The sequence below is a fragment of the Apodemus sylvaticus genome, chromosome 4 (genome assembly GCF_947179515.1).
Source record: "Apodemus sylvaticus chromosome 4, mApoSyl1.1, whole genome shotgun sequence".
In the NCBI taxonomy this organism is placed as follows: Eukaryota; Metazoa; Chordata; class Mammalia; order Rodentia; family Muridae; genus Apodemus; species Apodemus sylvaticus.
The window spans coordinates 75,873,201-75,892,774 of record NC_067475.1 but is presented as its reverse complement, the minus strand read 5'-3'; positions in this window follow the sequence as shown (position 1 = coordinate 75,892,774).

Sequence of the window (19,574 nt, the reverse complement as noted above, 5' to 3'; positions counted from 1 at the left end):
ACAATCTAACATTTATATAGACCCTACAAAACAGAATCTTGTGAATTGATAAAAAGAGGCTTCTGGAAGCTGAGAATCTTATCTGGCCAACAGCTTGACTCAAGGTGTTGAGTCCTGCTAAGTAAACAATGGAGTATGAGGGAAGATTCTTCCCCATCCAAGCATGCATGTATAATATGATATGCTAATATAGACTGAAGACATATAGAATGTGAATAAATGTCATTTTTAAACCAGTCAAAAAATCCTTAGCCATAAGAAAACCCTTGCAATAATAACCATATGTGTGTCCTGCCCATTACACTGTGGATAGTATGCAGTAATTGAAAACACAAGTGATAGTATTATATCCAGGGTTTGACTAGTAACACAGAGTGAAACCTTACTATTTACCTAATTTATACAAAAATTGAAGTTATTTTTAAATCTCACAGATCTCTAAACATATACTGGCCCACATGTGCAATTCCAATCCCAAGAAGACTGAAATAGGAGCTTCAATTCTTGCTAATTAGCCAAAGATACATAACAAAACATTGTCTCAATAAGGATAGCTCATGGGCTGTGGATGCAGTACTGATGATACACTAATTGCTTGGCACATGAGGAGATTTGGTTTAATCCAATAACTTCATCAATATGGCATGATGATTAAAGTACACCATCCAAGCATTTGAGAACTATACAAAGAATGATTCTCAGTTCAAGATAATTTATAGTGAAATTACACCAATCTTTGATTTGTGAGACATTATCTAAAAATATCTGTATCTTTAGTAAAATGAGAAAACAATTTTTAAAATGTTTAGTTCTAGATGGGCAGTGGAGATACACACCTGTAATCCCAGCACTCTGGGAGGCAGAGGCAGGCAGATTTCTGAATTCGAGGCCAGTCTGGGCAACAGAGTGAGTTCCAGGACAGCCAGGGCTTTACAGAGAAACCCTGTCTAGGAAAAAAAAATTCCAAAACAACCGAAACCAAACCAAACCATACCAAAACAAAACCAAAACCAGAAACAAAATGTGTAGCTCTATTTAAATAGGATAAACAAATTTAATCTATAATATAGCTACCATATTAAAAGTGTATAAAGTCAAGTAGTGGTGGTGCACGCCTTTAATCCCAGCCCTTGGGAGGCAGAGGCAGGCAGATTTCTGAGTTCAAGGACAGTGTAGTCTACAGAGTGAGTTCCAAGACAGCCAGGGCTACACTGGGAAACCCTGTCTCAAAACAAAAACAAAAACAAAAACAAAAACAAAAAACAAAAAGTGTATTCTATGTAAGTAAAAACATACATATTTGACCCAAAACAGAAAGCATAACAAGAAGATAGGCAAAGGAATATTGACAGAATAAAAAAAAAGACACTTAAAAATATTTTTTGTGCTTTATCTCTAATATATCATGGAGACATTTTAGGCAGCTTCTGTCCTTTTTGGCACTATGAAGGCCTATGGTATTTGGATGGGCATCTTCTTAATTGGGTTACAAATTTTTTCTGATTTAACTTTATTAAAAACATTCTTGGTGCCTATTGTGTCATACTTTTTCTTCTTCTTCTATGACAAGAGTACAAAGGTTTGTGGGATTTATTTTCTGTATGTTAATTTGTTTATATGCACTGTGGCTGACCACCTCATTTTCTGGATGTCTCTTTTTTTTTTAAGTTAGACTAAATTTTTTCTATTTCATCTCCTAGCCTTATATATGCTTTTCTACATAAAGGAGGATCACCACTGCAGTTTATATTTGGTGTGTTAGATTTTTCATTTCCAGCATTACTGTCGTTTCAATTTTGGGGTTTTTATTGATTATTATCTTTATTTACCTTTCAAATGTTGTACCTCTTCCTGGTCTCCCCTTTGCCTCTAAAAAGGTACTCCCCCACCCATGCACTTACAACCTGTACATCCCTCTAGCATCTCCCTTCACTGGGGCAACAAGAATCACTGGACCAAGCACCTCCTCTCCCATTGATTCTAGATATGGCAATTCATTAATTGCTACATATGTAGCTGTAGCAATGGATCCACACATGTATATACTTTGATTGGTGGCTTAGTCCCTAAGAGCTCTGAGGGGATCTGGTTAGTTGATATTGTTGTTCTTCCTGTCAGCTTGCAATACCCTTGGGTCCCTTCAGTCCTTCCCTTAACTCTTCCATGGTGTGTGCTGTCTCAGTTCAATATTTGGATGTATCTGTATCTGTCTTAGTTAAGTTCTGGAAGAGCCTCTCAAAGAACAGTCATACTAGGCTCCTGAATGCAAGCATTTCTGGACATCAGCAATAATATCAGGATTCGTGTCTGTATGGAATGAATTTCAAGGTGGTGTGGACTCTGGGTGATCTTTCCTTCATTTTCTGCTGCATTTTGTCCCTGTATTTCCTTTAGGCATGAACAATTCTGAGTTTAAAATATTGAGATGTGTCGGTGGCCTCATCCCTCAACAGGGGGCCATGTCTATCTACTGGACTTAGACTCTTGAAGTTCTATCTCCCTTCTGTTAAATATTTCAGCTATAGTAATCCCCACTGGCTTCTGTGAGCCTTTCTCTAGTGTCTGGGACTTTTTAGTGATCCCCACCCCCTCGTTCCCCACACTCACTGCTACATATGTCCATTCATTCTCATGGACCTCTAGACTTCCCTTCTGTCTCCTCCCATGCTTGATCTTGTCCTCCCTTTCCCCTCCCAGATCCCTTGCTCTCTCTACCACTCGAGATTATTGTGTTCCCTTTTTTTTAATTTTTTTATTCGACATAAATCATTTCAAATGATTTCCCCTTTTCTAGCCCCCTACTCCCCGAAAGTCCCATAAGCCCCCTTCTCTTCCCCTGTCCTCCCACCCACCCCTTCCCACTTCCCCGTTCTGGTTTTGGCGAATACTGCTTTACTGAGTCTTTCCAGAACCAGGGGCCACTCCTCCTTTCTTCTTGTACCTCATTTGATGTGTGGATTATGTTTTGGGTATTCCAGTTTTCTAGGTTAATATCCACTTATTAGTGAGTGCATACCATGATTCACCTTTTGAGTCTGGGTTACCTCACTTAGTATGATGTTCTCTAGCTCCATCCATTTGCCTAAGAATTTCATGAATTCATTGTTTCTACTGGCTGAATAGTACTCCATTGTGTAGATATACCACATTTTTTGCATCCACTCTTCTGTTGAGGGATACCTGGGTCCTGTCCAGCATCTGGCAATTATAAATAGGGCTGCTATGAACATAGTAGAGCATGTATCCTTATTACATGGTGGGGAAACCTCTGGGTATATGCCCAGGAGTGGTATAGCAGGATCTTCTGGAAGTGAGGTGCCCAGTTTTCGGAGGAACCGCCAGACTGATTTCTAGAGTGGTTGTACCAATTTGCAACCCCACCAGCAGTGGAGGAATGTTCCTCTTTCTCCACACCCTCTCTAACACCTGCTGTCTCCTGAATTTTTAATCTTAGCCATTCTGACTGGTGTAAGATGAAATCTCAGGGTTGTTTTGATTTGCATTTCCCTAATGACTAATGAAGTTGAGCATTTTTTAAGATGCTTCTCCGCCATCCGAAGTTCTTCAGGTGAGAATTCTTTGTTTAACTCTGTACCCTATTTTTTAATGTGGTTGTTCGGTTTTCTGGAGTCTAACTTCTTGAGTTCTTTATATACATTGGATAACCAAATGGTTTCAGTGCAGAATTCTATCAGACCTTCAAAGAAGAGTTAACACCAATACTCTTCAAACTATTCCACAAAATAGAAACAGAAGGAACCCTACCCAATTCCTTCTATGAAGCCACAATTACGCTGATACCAAAGCCACACAAAGATCCAACAAAGAAAGAGAACTTCAGACCAATTTCCCTTATGAACATCGATGTAAAAATACTCAATAAAATTCTTGCCAACCGAATCCAAGAACACATCAAAACGATCATCCACCATGATCAAGTAGGCTTTATCCCGGGAATGCAGGGTTGGTTCAATATACGGAAATCCATCAATGCAATCCACTACATAAACAAACTCAAAGTACAAAACCACATGGTCATTTCATTGGATGCTGAAAAAGCATTTGACAAAATTCAGCATCCTTTCATGCTTAAGGTCTTGGAGAGAACAGGAATTCAAGGCCCATACCTAAACATAGTAAAAGCAATATACAGCAAACCGGTAGCCAGCATCAAACTAAATGGAGAGAAACTTGAAGCAATCCCACTGAAATCAGGGACCAGACAAGGCTACCCCCTTTCTCCTTATCTTTTCAATATTGTACTTGAGGTACTAGCTTGGGCAATTCGACAACATAAGGAGGTCAAAGGGTTACAAATTGGAAAGGAGGAAGTCAAACTATCATTATTTGCAGATGATATGATAGTCTACCTAAGTGACCCAAAAAACTCCACTCGAGAGCTCCTACAGCTGATAAACAACTTCAGCAAAGTGGCAGGTTATAAAATCAACACAAGCAAATCAGTGGCCTTCCTATACTCAAAGGATAAGCAGGCTGAGAAAGAAATTAGGGAAATGACCCCCTTCACAATAGCCACAAACAGTATAAAGTATCTTGGGGTGACTCTTACCAAACATGTGAAAGATCTGTATGACAAGAACTTCAAGACTCTGAAGAAGGAAATGGAAGACCTTGTGTTCCCTTTTTGAAGTTGGATTGAATCATCCACACTTTAGCCTTGCTTTTTGTTACACTTTATATGATCTGTAAGTTGTAGAGTGGGTGAATATCCATTTGTCAGTGGAAAAGAGTTTGGGGATAATATCCACTTATCAGTGAGTACATTCCATGTATGTTCCTTTGAGTTAGGCTTATGTCACTGAGGATGACATTTTCTAGTTCCACCTATTTCCCTACAAAATTAGTGAAGCCATCATTTTTAATAGCAGTTCTGTATTCCATTTTGTAATTGTACTAATTCCTGTATTCATTCTTCCACTGAGAGACATCTAGGTTGTTTCTACCTTCTGGCTGTTATAAAAAAGGCTGCTATGAACATAAAGGAACATGTGTCATAGTTCTCTGTTGGAGCATATTTTGGCTATATACTCAATAATGGTATAACTGGGTCTTCAGGTAGAACTATTTCCAAATTTTCTGAGGAATTAGAAAATAGATTTCCTAAGTGGTTTTACCAGCTTGCAATCCCACCAACAATGGAGGAATGTCCCTCTTTCTCCATATACTTGCCAGCATCTTCTATTGCATGAATTTGTGACCTTAGCAATTCTGATTGGTGTAATGTGAAATATCAGAGTCATTTTGATTTGCATTCCCTTGATGACTAAGGATGTTTAACATTTCTTTAGGTGCATCTCTATAATTCGAAATTCCTCAGTTGGGAATTTTTTGTTTAGGTCTATGGCCCATTTGTACTTGGTATTTTTGGTTTTCTAGAGTCTAATTTCCAGAGTTCTTTATATATTTTGGAAATTAACCCTCTATCAGATGTAGGGTTGGTAAAGATCTATTCCCAACATGTAAGTTGCCATTTTGTCCTAGTGATAGTGTTTTTTTTTTTTTGTTTTTTTTTTTTGTTTTTTTTTTTTTTGCCTTAGAGAATCTTTTCAGACTTTCAATTTTATGAGGACCTTCCAGGATGTCTGCCATAACCAGGCTTTCATGTAAGACCCCGACATACACATATTCCAATATGTGGCCCATAGGGCACAGAGGATGCAGGACCTCTCTGTCTTGCGGTAGACATATCTTTCTTCTATTATTGAACTGTGCAGGGGGCATACTGGGAACTCCAGCCCACCCTCTCCTCACCCTCCCCCAGAGACCTGGACTCTAAAATGTCCACAACAACCAGGTTAACAGAGCAGGTGCTACAGACTACTCTGCCACACCCAGAGACATCCTGACACAAGAAGTTCCATCATAACCAGGCATACAGAAGGGATAGTTTCCAGTCACAGACAGCAAGCCAGGTTAACACTTTAGATAAGCAGATAGCTAGAAGCAAGCACAAGATATAAGCAACAGAAACTAATGTATTTTGGCACCATCAGAACCCAGTTTTTCACCCACAGTAAACCCTAGATACTGTATTATACCTGTAATGCAAGATTCTGACATAAAGTCTCATCTCATGAAGTTAATAGAGGACCTTAAGAAGGACATAAATAACTCCTTTAGAAAATACAGGAGAACACAAGTAAAGAGATAGAAGCTTGTAAAAAAGAAACACATAAATCCCTTAGAGAAATATGGGAACCTAGCATCAAACAAGTGAATAAATTGAACAAATTCATTCAAGATCAAAAATAAAGATAGAAACAAAAGAAAGTTTTAGTAAAGTAAAGTAAAGTAAAGGCTACCCTCAAGATGGAAAACCTAGGAAATAACTCAGAAGTTGCAAATGCAAGCATCACTAACAGGATACAAGAGATAATAGAAGAAATAATCTTAGGCATAGAAGATACCATATAAGATATTGATGCAACAATCAAAGTCTATACAACCTGGAAAAATTTCCTAACCCAAAACATTAAGCATATTTGAGACACAATGAAAAGAACACAGAGAATAATAGGAATAAAAGAGAGTTAAGATTCCCAGTCAAAGTGACAGAAAACATCTTCAACAATATTATAGAAGAAAACTTTGTTAACCAAAAGAGAAAAAAATGGACATAAACATGGAAAGTCTATAGAACATCAGATAGATTGGAAAGAAAAGAAATTCCTTCCATCAGATAATAATCAAAATACTAAATACACAGAATAAAGAAAGATTATTAAAAGCAGTAAGAGAAACAGCCCAAATAACATACAAAGGCAAACCTATCAGAAGTACAGCAGACTTCTCAAGAGACACCCTAAGAGCCAGAAGATCTTGGATAGATGTTATAAAGAGATGACAACTGCCAGCCCAGGGTACTATACCCAGGAAAACTATTAGCCACCATAAATGGAGAAACTAGGATAGTCCATGATAAAACCAAATTAAATTATTTGTTTTCCTTAATCCATCTCCACAGAGGAAAATTGAAGGAAAATCCCAACACAATGAGGCTAATTACACACAAGAAAAACAAAGAAATTAATCATGTTACCAAAAAAAAAAAACAGAACCACACAAACATAATACCACCTGTAACAACAAAAATAACAGGAATCAACACTCATTGGACTTTAATATGTCTTAATCTCAACAGTTTGAGTTTTTTGAAATATTTACCCACCTCAATCAGTGAGGATAAGTCTATATATTGCAGGAAATTAAAGATTTGCATGGGGTAAGAAGGGGAATCCTAGCACTACAAACAAAATACTTCTTGTTTTATCCTGAAAGCAAGGAAATCATGAATGATGTTTAAACTTAGATTAAATAAGTAGAAGCACAGTGTGGGAATACTGCAGGTGTTATTTCTTTTTTTATTAGATATATTCCTTATTTACTTTTCAAATGTTGTCCTCTTTCCTGGTTCCTCCCTCCTCCAAAATTCCCATAAGCCCTTCCCAGAAGATCTTGGATAAATGTTATAAAGAGGTGACAACTGCCAGCCCAGGGTACTATACCCAGGAAAACTATCAGCCACCATAAATGGAGAAACTAGGATAGTCCATGATAAAACCAAATTAAATTATGTGTTTCCCTTAATCCATCTCCACAGAGGAAAATTGAAGGAAAATCCCAACACAACGAGGATAATTACACACAAGAAAAACAAAGAAATTAATCATATTACCAAAAAAGAAAACAACCACACAAACATAATACCACCTGTAACAACAAAAATAACAGGAATCAACAGTCATTGGACTTTAATATGTCTTAAACTCAACAGTTTGAGATTTTTGAAATGTTTACCCACCTCAATCAGTGAGGATGAGTCTATAGATTGCAGGAAATTAAAGATTTGCATGGGGTAAGAAGGGGAATCCTAGCACTACAAACAAAATACTTCTTGTTTTATCCTGAAAGCAAGGAAATCATGAATGATGTTTAAACTTAGATTAAATAAGTAGAAGCACAGTGTGGGAATACTGCAGGTGTTATTTCTTTTTTTGTTAGATATATTCTTTATTTACATTTCAATTGTTGTCCTCTTTCCTGGTTCCCCCCTCCTCCAAAATTCCCATAAGCCCTTCCCCAATCAACCCTCTCCCACTACCCTGTCCTCACTATGGCATTAAGTCTTTCTCTATGGACATGTAAAAAGATCCATGAATATTCCTACCAGGACTCTCTCTTTCCCACAAAATAATATGGACTTTTCAGAGAATTCCTTCATTTCCGGTCTTTAAAGTTCATTCACTTAACAGAATTAATAAAAATATTTCTATAATGACACCTCATGGAACTAATATTCTGCACTCTATCTCATCTGTAGTTCACAGGCTTCATGCCCAGACTTCCCCATGAAACAATTTTTGTTTTGCAGAATGTCACAGAACAAAACATGGATGTATAACTTGAATTAATTTAGCACACATTTTTGTATACATTGGTCAGTTGTTGCTAGGTTCAAAATTATTAATGATACTAAAACGGCAGGACTAGGGAAATTCACAATTCACTCAAACTATTGTAAACAATTCATAGGTTACAAATTGTATCTAATTCTTTCTGTACAAAATCTATATAATATTGCCTGTTATGTAAGAAGCCTCAAATGTTAAAGCAGTCCCTCCCAGAAAACTGTTTACAGCTCATATCATCCATATTATCAGCAAATAACTAATTGATATTCAATCATGAAATACTATTCCTCTGACTTTACTCAGTTTGTGATTTATCTCTAACAGAATGGTGGCATTAACCTTAGAAGATTTGCTGAAAAGATGCTATTTTTCATATCTCTTTTTTTATTCCTTCCATGAGTACGGGGACAAAAAATGCTGCAAAAGTAACAATGGATGTTACCTCGAATGTATGAATGTTTTCATCATAGTCAGCAAGGAGATCTCCTGTAATGACTAGGCTGTACAGGTAGAAAGGTCACAATAAAACCTAAGTCAGAGGTTCCTTAAAATTTCTTAACAAAGCTACAAAGGTAAAATTATTAGAAAGGAATGCCCACCAGTATGCAGAATTTTCCAGCATTCTAGGAACTATTTTTCTCTTGAGATACAATGATCAGGCACATTACTTCAATTAAAATACAGTCAGTGAGGTCATCTCTTTTCAAATGGAAAGCAAGTCACAACTCCCAAGGTCCATTTTATTGACTTGCTGCATTTAATTAATATGACATATCTATTGGAAGCAAAACAATTAGTAAAATTATAAGGCAACAGGGTTTTGCCAAATTGCCTCCTTCAATGAAAACAACCAGCAAGGCAACAGTAGCATTAACTAACAGACATAGTATGAATCAGAACCATGATGATCTGTTATTTTTACAAAGTGGTGAGCATGGGTTGCAAGTAACAGAAAATTTTTTCAGCTTCCTGAAGAGTATTCTTCTAAGGAACCTCACATTTATCTGATTTTCATTCTGTGCTAGGAAAACCTAAAGGTGTTTCTTGCTTCTTAGATGACAGAAATAAAACCATAAATTTATACATTAATATACACCTTCTCCAAATAGAGAGAGGTTAAAGGAAAGCCCCAGACAGACCTTAATGATGATATTGGGTCCTTTGAGTTATTGGAATAGCAAAGTTCTAGTATAGAATGTTAATTACTATGAAACAAATCAAAATATCGTGTTTATAGTATTCTAGATTCTCATAGTAGTTATCCTCCATTCTCAACACCCCCGTTTTTTTGCTCTTGTAAATAGCACTTACGGATTTTGTGTTGTGTGCAACAGTAAGTTGTTGTGTATTATTAAGTGGTGTGATACATTCAATAAGAGGGACCACATATGCTCATTGATTTGAATGCTTTTTCATAAGGAATTGAAACTATCTGAAAGGGATTAGAAGGTGTAGCCTTTTAAGAGGAAGTATGTCACTATGGATGAGCTTTGGCACTTCAAAAGCCCAAGTCAGTTGCATTAGTTCTTTCTTCCTGCTTCCTTTAGTTCTGGATGTAGAACTGTTATCTACTTCCTTATCACTATGTATGCCTGTGTATTCGTGTACTTCCTGCCATGATGTTAATTGAATATGCCACTGAAACTGTAAACAAGCCTCAATTAAATGTTGTCCTTCATAAGAATTGCCACGGCCATTCTCTCTTCAGAGCAAAAAATATTCTGTCTAAAACACATGGTATCATGTTTTATACATAACATGAAATTGTTCTAAATTTGTTGGAGGCAATGAGACCAGCATTCAGGGCCATCTTCAGTTTTGATGATCTTAAGTGTGTTCACCGAGGCAAGGAAAGCATGAAAGTATGATATAATATAACTAGCATATTCTCCATGTTGTGATATTTCAATCAGAGAGATTGTTTTTATTCAAAATAGCTTATTGAGGAATGTTATATTTCAGCAAATACTCTTCAATAAGCTATAATTTCTTCAGACTAAGCACACTAAAGTTCCCAGGTGATTTAACCTGGGAAATAATAGCAATTAATCTGAATCAATGTATACTCTGACTGAGTGAGATTTATTCTAATTACTTAGAATATTAGACTAAAACTATGTCCTTTAGAAGCAAAATAAACATTCTTATACTCACAAGTAGTTTGGAGTTAAAGCAGAAGGATTACATATAAGTATGTAAATAGCTCATACAGGAAAAATTGACATATATCGTAATTATCAACACCACTTCTTGGCCATTCATCACTTTTATGCTTTCGTTGAATACATTCAAATGATCCAAATTATAAAGTGATAATGTGGTTAGATCATTTGTCTAAATCATGTAAATTCTAAATATTGTGTTATACAAAATTCGATTATGCTGACTTGCCTTCAAATGTCACCATTATTCCATTTTAGAAACCTCTATGAGGCATTTCTGGAGTTATACATAGGCGTTATCTTTGTTATCAGTATTTTATTTGAATCAATGCAAATTTCAAATATATGGAATTGGGGTGTGTGTGTGTGTGTGTGTGTGTGTGTGTGTGTGTGTGTTTCCCATAAAGAAATGATTGTATAAATGGAAGTGTAATCATTCATTCATGTGAGCTCAGAAATTTTCCAAGCTAGAATAATCTTCCAACAGAGAGACTTTAATAGATGTGTGCATTGTCACAAAGAGTGAAGGTTCTCAAGACTAGGAAAATGGGTGTCAGGGTCAAAGCCATGACTGGAATTTAAGCAGGGAAATGGATACCAAGAATAATGCCGTTACTGCTTTGAGGGGAAAAGATGAAATATCTTGGGATGCTGAGAATGTACCTCAGGTATTCCACTGCAGTGTTCCCAGAGTTTGAGCCATGTGTAAGTTGGCCATCATAAACAATACCCCCCCCCATTAAAAAGACTCTTCTCATAAGTTTCTATGAGTATAGTCCCCATTGTTGCATCAGATCTTGTCCACACAAGTTTATGACATATCAAATATAAAAGGCTAATTCTTTTGTCCAGTCCAAGGCATTCTATGCCATATTTGAGAGGCAGTCCCTACATTTGAGACCTCAATTTGGTTCTTCATTCTGTCCCAATTAGGAGCTCAGTGTTTTAATACAATGTCACATATATCTGCCCCAGAATTTTCTAAATTCTAGAACTGCTGTCCCATTATTCACACCATAAGTCATGTCTTTATCAATTAAAGGATTATACTTGATATGAATCTTAGTATATCTAAAGTCACCAGAATAGCATAGAGATTGAAATTAATAAGACAATGCATGCAGCTGTGAAATTCTTTCTTCAGCTTGAAGATGGAACATGTTTTCTACTGACGAAATGATAGAGTGTTGACCTGTATAATTGGATTCAGTAACCCTTTGTTGAACTTTTAACACTTTAAGAACTCTAACTGTAACAGCTTCTTCCTCATAGGGACCATATGAATCCTGCTGGAAAAGGAAAATTTTGTAAAATTTTGATATTTAATTGAGAGTTTATAAAAATAACCTTGTTTCATCATTAAATAAGCAGGTGCGTTGCTGAGAATACACACAATGCATCCCTATTTTGATTTTGACAAATTTCCAGCAGTGCTGGAAAAGGACAGGAGAGAGGTGCATGATTGAGTTTCCCAAACCAGTTAAAGGTTTGTGAAGTACATCAAATAAAACACAACACATAATAGTCCAATGGCTGCCTCCTTCTCCTCCTCCTCCTTCTCCTCCTCCTTCTCCTCCTCTTTCTCCTCCTCTTCTTCTTTCTCCTCTTTTTCCTTCTCCTCCTCTGTCTCCTCCCCCCTTTCCTCCCTCTTCTTCTAAATCAGACCTATAATATAGGTGCATTTTAAAAGTATTATTAGTGTTTTAATTTTTTATTTTCATTTTGAAATTCATTTTTATGAGATTCATTTTTTTGTTACAACTTTGTTTTCCATTTGGCTGAGAAAGGCAGCTACAACATAATCATTGTAAGTGAGGGAGGCCACATGTATGAGGCTCATAATTTGTCTGGCTATTCAAAAATAGTGACTATTCCTGTAGTTAAAATGGGGCTATGATGCTCTGTAAGATAATACATACCACCCTGGTCATTCTTGCTCTAGGCTACTTTACTCACAATTAATTTATTTTTCTAGTTCAATCCAGTTTCTTCAAATTTCACTACTGAATCTTTTTAAATTGCTGACCAATAGTCCATTTTGTAAATGTGCCACATTATAATATTCTTTTGTTGAAGTAAATCTAGGTTGTGTTTAATTTTCTTTATATCATGTGCACAAATGAACATCAAAGCCACAATGAACATACTTAAGCAAGCTTTTGAAGTAAAAAGATATGATTATTTGAAATTTATTGTTATCTGTTGTTGTTTCCCTGCCCAATTCAGATTGTGTTTATTTCTATACTGTCTCTAAGTCTATATTATAATTTGGCTATGGGTTTGTCCATCTTTTTAATTTTATCAGAGAACAAACTCTTTGCTTTGCTGATCAATTCTTTTGTTCTCTTTGTTTCTAGATGATTGATTTCACCTGATTTCCATTATATCCTACCTTGTGCTCTTCTTGGGTGTGTTTCTTTTTCTAGAGTTTTCAGATATTCTTTTAAATGCTGGTGTGAAAATTTCTGCTTTCTTCATGGAGGCACCTAATATAAAGAACTTTCTTCTTACCACAGTTTCATTGTGTCCCATATATTTGGGAATGCTGGTTCTTCTTTTTCATTGAATTTTAGAAATATTTTAATTATTTATTCCAGTTTTTGTTGCTGTTGCATTTTATTTATTTATTTCTTCCCTGTCCCACAGACCAATGAGTAGAAAGCAATAAAGATTCCATGAGTTCATAGGTTTTCTCGTGTTTCTGTTATTAAAGACTAGCTTTGAAGCATGGTAGTCTGAAACAAGGATTGTTTCAGTTGTGTTGTATCTGTTGATCTTTGTTTTGTGTCCAGTGCTTTGTGTGATTTTGGAGAAGATAATACGAGGTGATGAGATATTGTATATTCTTTTTGTTCGGGTGAAAAATTCTGTAGATAACTGTTAACTCAATTTGAATCATAACATTATTTAATTTCATTAATTCCCTGTTTAATATTGTCTGGATTACCTGTCGATTGCTTAGAGTAGAGTGTTGAAGTCTCTATTAATTCCTTTGATAAATATAAAATATTCTTCCATGTCTCTTTGGATTTATTTTATTTCAAAGTCTATGGTATTATATATTACAATTGATATTTCACGTTGCTTCATGGATACATTAGCTTGGATAATTTTATTTCCTGCCTTTGAACTGTATTAATGTCTATCTCTATTGTTAAATTATGTTTCCTGTATGCAGCAGAATGGTAGATTATCTATTTGCCTCCATTCTGTTACCACATATGGAAATAAGTAGATTTTTTCAGGGGTACAGATGGCCAGTGATTGTACATTTCTGTTATTTTGATGTTGGTGGAGTTAGTGTATGTTTGTGTGTCTGTGTGTGTGTGTGTGTGTGTGTGTGTGAGAGAGAGAGAGAGAGAGAGAGAGAGAGAGAGAGACAGAAAGAGATGGAGACAGAGACAGAGACAGAGAGAAAGAGAGACAGAGACAGAGAGGAAGAATACGTTTCCCTTGTTTTGATTCGTTTTTTTTTAATATTTTTATTTTCTATATTCTTTGTTTACATTCCAAACGATTTCCCCTTTCCCGGATCCCCCATAAACCTTCTTTTCTCCATCCCTTCTCCAATCACCTCCCTCCTTTTTCTCTGTCCTTATATTCCCTTCAAAAGCTAGATCAATCCTTTCCAGGATCAGGACCCTCTTCATACTTCTTCATGGGAGTCATTTGTTATGCAATTTGTGCCTTGGGTATTCAGGGCTTCTGGGCTAATTAATATCCACTTATCAGAGTTTGCATTCCATGGGTATTCTTTTGTGATTGTGTTACCTCACTTAGGATGATATTTTTATAGAAGTATTTATTTCTTGTGTTTTCCTGAGTGTAGTTATTATCCTTGGGTTTGAGGTTTCCTTCTAACATTTTCTGTAGCACTTCATTTGTGGATCTTGTTACATTTGTTTCTGTCTCGAACTATTGTGTTTTCTATGCTTATGTTGAGTGAGCATTTTGGTGGATTTGTACTCCGGATTGCATCTGTGCTTTTTAGAGTTTGCAAGATATCTATCCATGTCCTGACTTCTACAGTCTCTCTTGAGAACTTGGGTATAATTTTGATAGATTCGCCACTGTTTGTTACCTATACTTTTTTCCTTTGCATTACTTAATATTCTTTCTTTATTCAGTAGATTTTGTGTTTTGCTTATTATGTAGCAAGATTTTTTTTTCTGGTCCTGTCTAATTGTTGTTCTACAAGCCTCATGTATGTTTATAGGCATCTGTATTTTAGGTTTGGATACTTTCCTCCAATAACCTTGTTGAAAATATTATCTGGGCCTTGGATCTTGGACTCTTCCATCTTCTATTCCTACTATTCTTCTGTGAGGTCATTTAATCATATCCCAGTTTACTTTGATGTTTTCGGTCAGGAATGAGTATTTTAATTTTGTCAAGTTCTTTGACTGATGTGTCAATTTCTTCTGTTATATCCTCCATGGAGGAGATTCTCTTTATACTATTTAATTTTCTGTTAGTGATGTTTGTATATGTTGTTCTTATTATCTTCCCTATGTTTTCCATCTACAGGAAAAGTTTGCAGGTTCTTTATTGCTTCTATTTTCACTTTAAGGTCTTTAACACTTTTATTTATTTCCTTCACCTACTTAATTGTATTTTACTATATATCTTTAAGAGATTTATGTAATTTGTCTTTTCAAATATTTTTACTGCAGTTTCCTACATTACTTTGGAGGATTTATTCTTTCCTTCTTTAAAGACTCTTAAGATCCGTAAAAGATTGTATTTAATGTCATGTTCTTGTTTTTGTGTTGTATTAGGATATCCAGAGCTTTCTGTAGTAGGATAACTGTGCACTGAAGTTATCATAGTGCAGTGTCTTTTGTTGATTTCCTTTTTTCCTGGACCTTTACACATCTGTTTGTCACTAGACATTTCTGTTGTTGCAAGTATTAAGAGTGGGCTTGACTTCCATGATCCTCATGTGGCAGTTGTCTGGATATGCTTGGGCTGCACAATAAATTCTAGGGTATGACACAAGTTTCCCAAAAGTTTTGTGTGCCCCTGGGGACAGGTTGTGAAACAGGCAGAAGGAGAGGAATAGAGAGGTGGCTGGAGATCAGGTTGCTCGATGAAACATTGCTTTCCACAGAGTACTAAGGAAGGAGAGGAAAAAGATGCAGAAGAAGAATCTGGCCTTTGTGGTTCCATATCTTCACATCTGGTGAAGACAGGCAGCTAGTAGTCCTGACATGTTCTGAGCTCATGAGGACAGCCTGCCTCTCAGGGCAACTGGGGGTGCCCCCCAAATGTCTTGGCAAGCAAGGTAAATGGGTACAGCAAAGTAAATGGGTGCAAAAAGTGAAACTGATCTGTAAGGTTCCAGATCAGCAATTCTTATAAAGGTGGACAAAGAGGTGGACAGACAATGAAGATCTGAGTGCTAGCAAGTTTGTAAGAACAGCTGGGCATGCCCAGGAAAAATGCAGAGGAATCCACTGGGTATACAGGGGAAATGGTTACTGGAAGAGAGTCTAAAGTCTATGGTTCTGTCTTAGCAAGCCTGATGAATTTGGGGGGATAAGTGGCCAGACAATGTAGGTCTTGAGGACTCAAGCTGCTCAGAGGAGTCAGGTGTGACCATGAGTACTCTGGGGACAGGTGAAATGGATATAGGAAGGGAATCTAACCTAAATCATTCCTGATTGATAGGTTGGATGGAGGTGGGTTGAGAGATAACTGGGATATGGAGATCTTTGGGAGGGCTAACTGGTGAGGGCAGCTTTAAATCAATTATTAGATCTTGATAACCTAATCACAATGCATCTACAAACATGTGTTTTTGTAACCTGGACAATGTTTCTGATTTTTCATATGATGCACATATGATTTGAAAACAGATCTTGCCTTACAGAATGCTAAAGTGAGAACATGTCCTGCTCTTTCCACCTTTAAATATGTAGTTACCATGAAAAGCTACATAGTAGAAAATAAAAGATAATTACTTTGAGGCAATGAATACAGAAGATGTCCTGATTCTTAAATAACGCAAACAAATCCTTTTACATATACCTTAGTACACCCAATCTTCATATCATCTGAAGTCAGAGCATACTATCAATTAGGATTTAGCAATGGGAATGTCTTTTACTAATACAAAATGAATTATCATTAGGAGAAAGAATATTATTCATGAGCAGTTCAAAATTTGATGTGGATAATACTATAGATGATCATAGTTACCATGTCCTATAATCTAAGCCCTCTATTTTCCATTTAAATTTTTGTAAATAGAGATTCAATTATGCAGTGTTTGTGTGCTACAATGGCTTGTCCTGTAGTTACAAAGCATTCCAGCTTTGTATGCAAAATGAAAGCATTGTAAAAATTATTGGAAGTATGCCATTACCTCAAAAAATGTTGTAGGAAACAAAAGACTATATTGACTAACAAGCGTATGGTAGAGAGATTGAAGAGAAAGAGAGGCATAAATAGTTTGTGCAGGATTAAGGAAGGCAGAACTGGAGACTGAAGGATGTTGAGGAACAGCCTGCTCTGTGTAACCTGTGCTACTTCTAGAGGACATGATAATGTCTTGTAACTCATACTCCTATGATTCATAACTGTCAATGACAATCAGTAGAGGTCTATGTTAGTTTCTGTGGTCAATATTGCCAATAAATACCATGTAGATATCATTGGTCTGGTCTCTTGCCTAGTATCATACTGAATTCAGAGGGCTGAACAGAGTTGGCCCCACTCATCACAGACTGAAGCAGTATGAAGAGCTGGCACCACTCTTGCTTGAGTAGTTTAGGAGAGCTTGTTCCCAAAGGCATAAGAAAGATAGCGCTGCCATAATACATATGTAGCTACACTAGTATGCACAGATAGCCCCACCAGTCTCAAAATGCATACTACAATACCCAGGGAAGTGGCTCTGCAATTTTCCTAGCATGGGTTTGAGACAGTTGGCCAGAAGGCATCCAAGAAGGAGAACACTGATAATATGAGTTTGGAAGAGCCAGTCCCACTTAAGACAACAGCTGCAGGTAGTGTATCTACCCTGACCCTCACCTGGGAAAATTAAGAGATCACTGGTGGCACAGGTTCAAGAGAGCTGTTAAAGAGCTGACAAAGTCACTAACATCCAGCACCACATCCTTGGATTTTAGTTGGCCAAGCACAACATCTACCTTATCTATGAACTGATGGAACATGTGACAGAACTTGTTCTACTTATCCAAAAATTTAGTTGGCTTGATTTTTATGACACTATGCAACAACAGAATGTCTGAGAGGAATCCTGCTGAAAAACTTGTATTGAAAGTGAATGCATTCACAGAGGCCTGGATAAAGACCAGTGACTCATTGAAATTAACATTTGCAAAGAATATGTGACTGGGCCTTAGTGGCTATTCCTGGTTGTCAATTTGACTATATCTGGAATGAACTACAGTCTAGAATTGGAAGGCTTACCTATGACCCTAATTTGGAGGCTCAGAGATATAAGTTTCTAACCTGGATCTTGGTATAGAGATCTTGAAGCATAGTGGCTAACACAAGGAGATCTCCGAGTTCAAGATCATTTGGGATTAAAGGCATGGATGCACACACCTTTAATCTGGGCCACAGTCTCTGCTGGAGAACTACAGCCTTTAATCTGGGCCACACCCTCTGTTGGAGACCTTCAGCCTTGAATCTGGGCTACACCCTCTGCTGGAGATATATAAGGACATTGGAAGAGGGAAGATTTACTCACTTTTCCTTGCCTGCTTGCCTCATGGGACTGAGAAACTGCTAGATCCTTGGACTTCCATCCACAGCTGCTGCTGACCATTGTTGGGGAGTTGGACTATAGACTGTCAGTCATCGACAAATTTCCTAACTATATAAAGACTATCCATACGTTCTGTGGCTCTAGAGAACCCAAACCAATACAGGGCCAAACATAGTGTACTGTGTTACATACCAAGCTTTTAATTTTTTTAAATTTTTCTTATTTTTTATTTTAATTTATTTTTGTATTTGTGGTGGATGCTACAAAGATAGAAGATGTGTATGGAGTCCTGAGGCCTCTGGCAGAGCCTTCAGATCTCCTCTTTGGGATCCAGAACAGCCTGGGTTGCAACGCCACATCTCCAGGTCCTGCAAGAGGCCAGAGGGGCATCTGGGAGGCCAGCTGGGAGGAGTCAGTGTGCTCTGGTGAGTTGAGTAGGCCCCTGCAGGAGCCTTCAGGTGTCTGCTTCAGGATCTGAACAGCCTAGGCCACAGCACTTGGTCTCTAGGAAGTGCAAGAGGCCTGGTGTGCACCTGGAAGCAGACTGGGAGCGCACAGCTTGTTCCAGCTGCACAGAGCTTAGGTTCCAGTCCTGAGGCCTCTGGCAGGAGCCTTCAGTTCTCCACTTCGGGATCCAGAACAGCCTGGCCTGCAACACCACATCTCCAGGTCCTACAGGAGGCCAGAGGGGCATCCGGAAGGCCGACTAGGAGGAGTCAGTGTGCTCTGGTGAGTCCAGCAGGCCCCGGTGGGAGCCGTCAGGTGTCTGCTTTAGGATCTGAACAGCCTGGACCACAGCACTCAGTGTACAGGAAGTGCAAGAGGCCTGGTGTGCACGCAGAAGCAGACTGGGAGCACACAGCTTGCTCCAGCAGCATGGAGGTTAGGTTCCAGTCCTGAGGCCTCTAGCAGAGCCTTCAGATCTCCGCTTCAGGAACCAGAACAGCCTGGGCTGCAACGCCACATGCCCAGGTCCTGCAAGAGGCAAGAGGGGCATCCAGGAGGCCGGCTGGGAGGAGTCAATGTGCTCTGGTGAGTCCAGCAGGCCCCAGCGGGATGCTTCAGGTGTCTGCTTTGGGATCTGAACAGCCTGGCCCACAGCACCCTGTCTCGAGGCAGTGCAGGAGGTCAGCTGTGCACCAGAGGCCACCTAGGAAGAGGCAGTTTCCACTGGTGACTCCAGCATTGACAAGACCAACTAACCCCAGTGAGAACTGGATGGCAAAAGGCAAACGCAGGAAT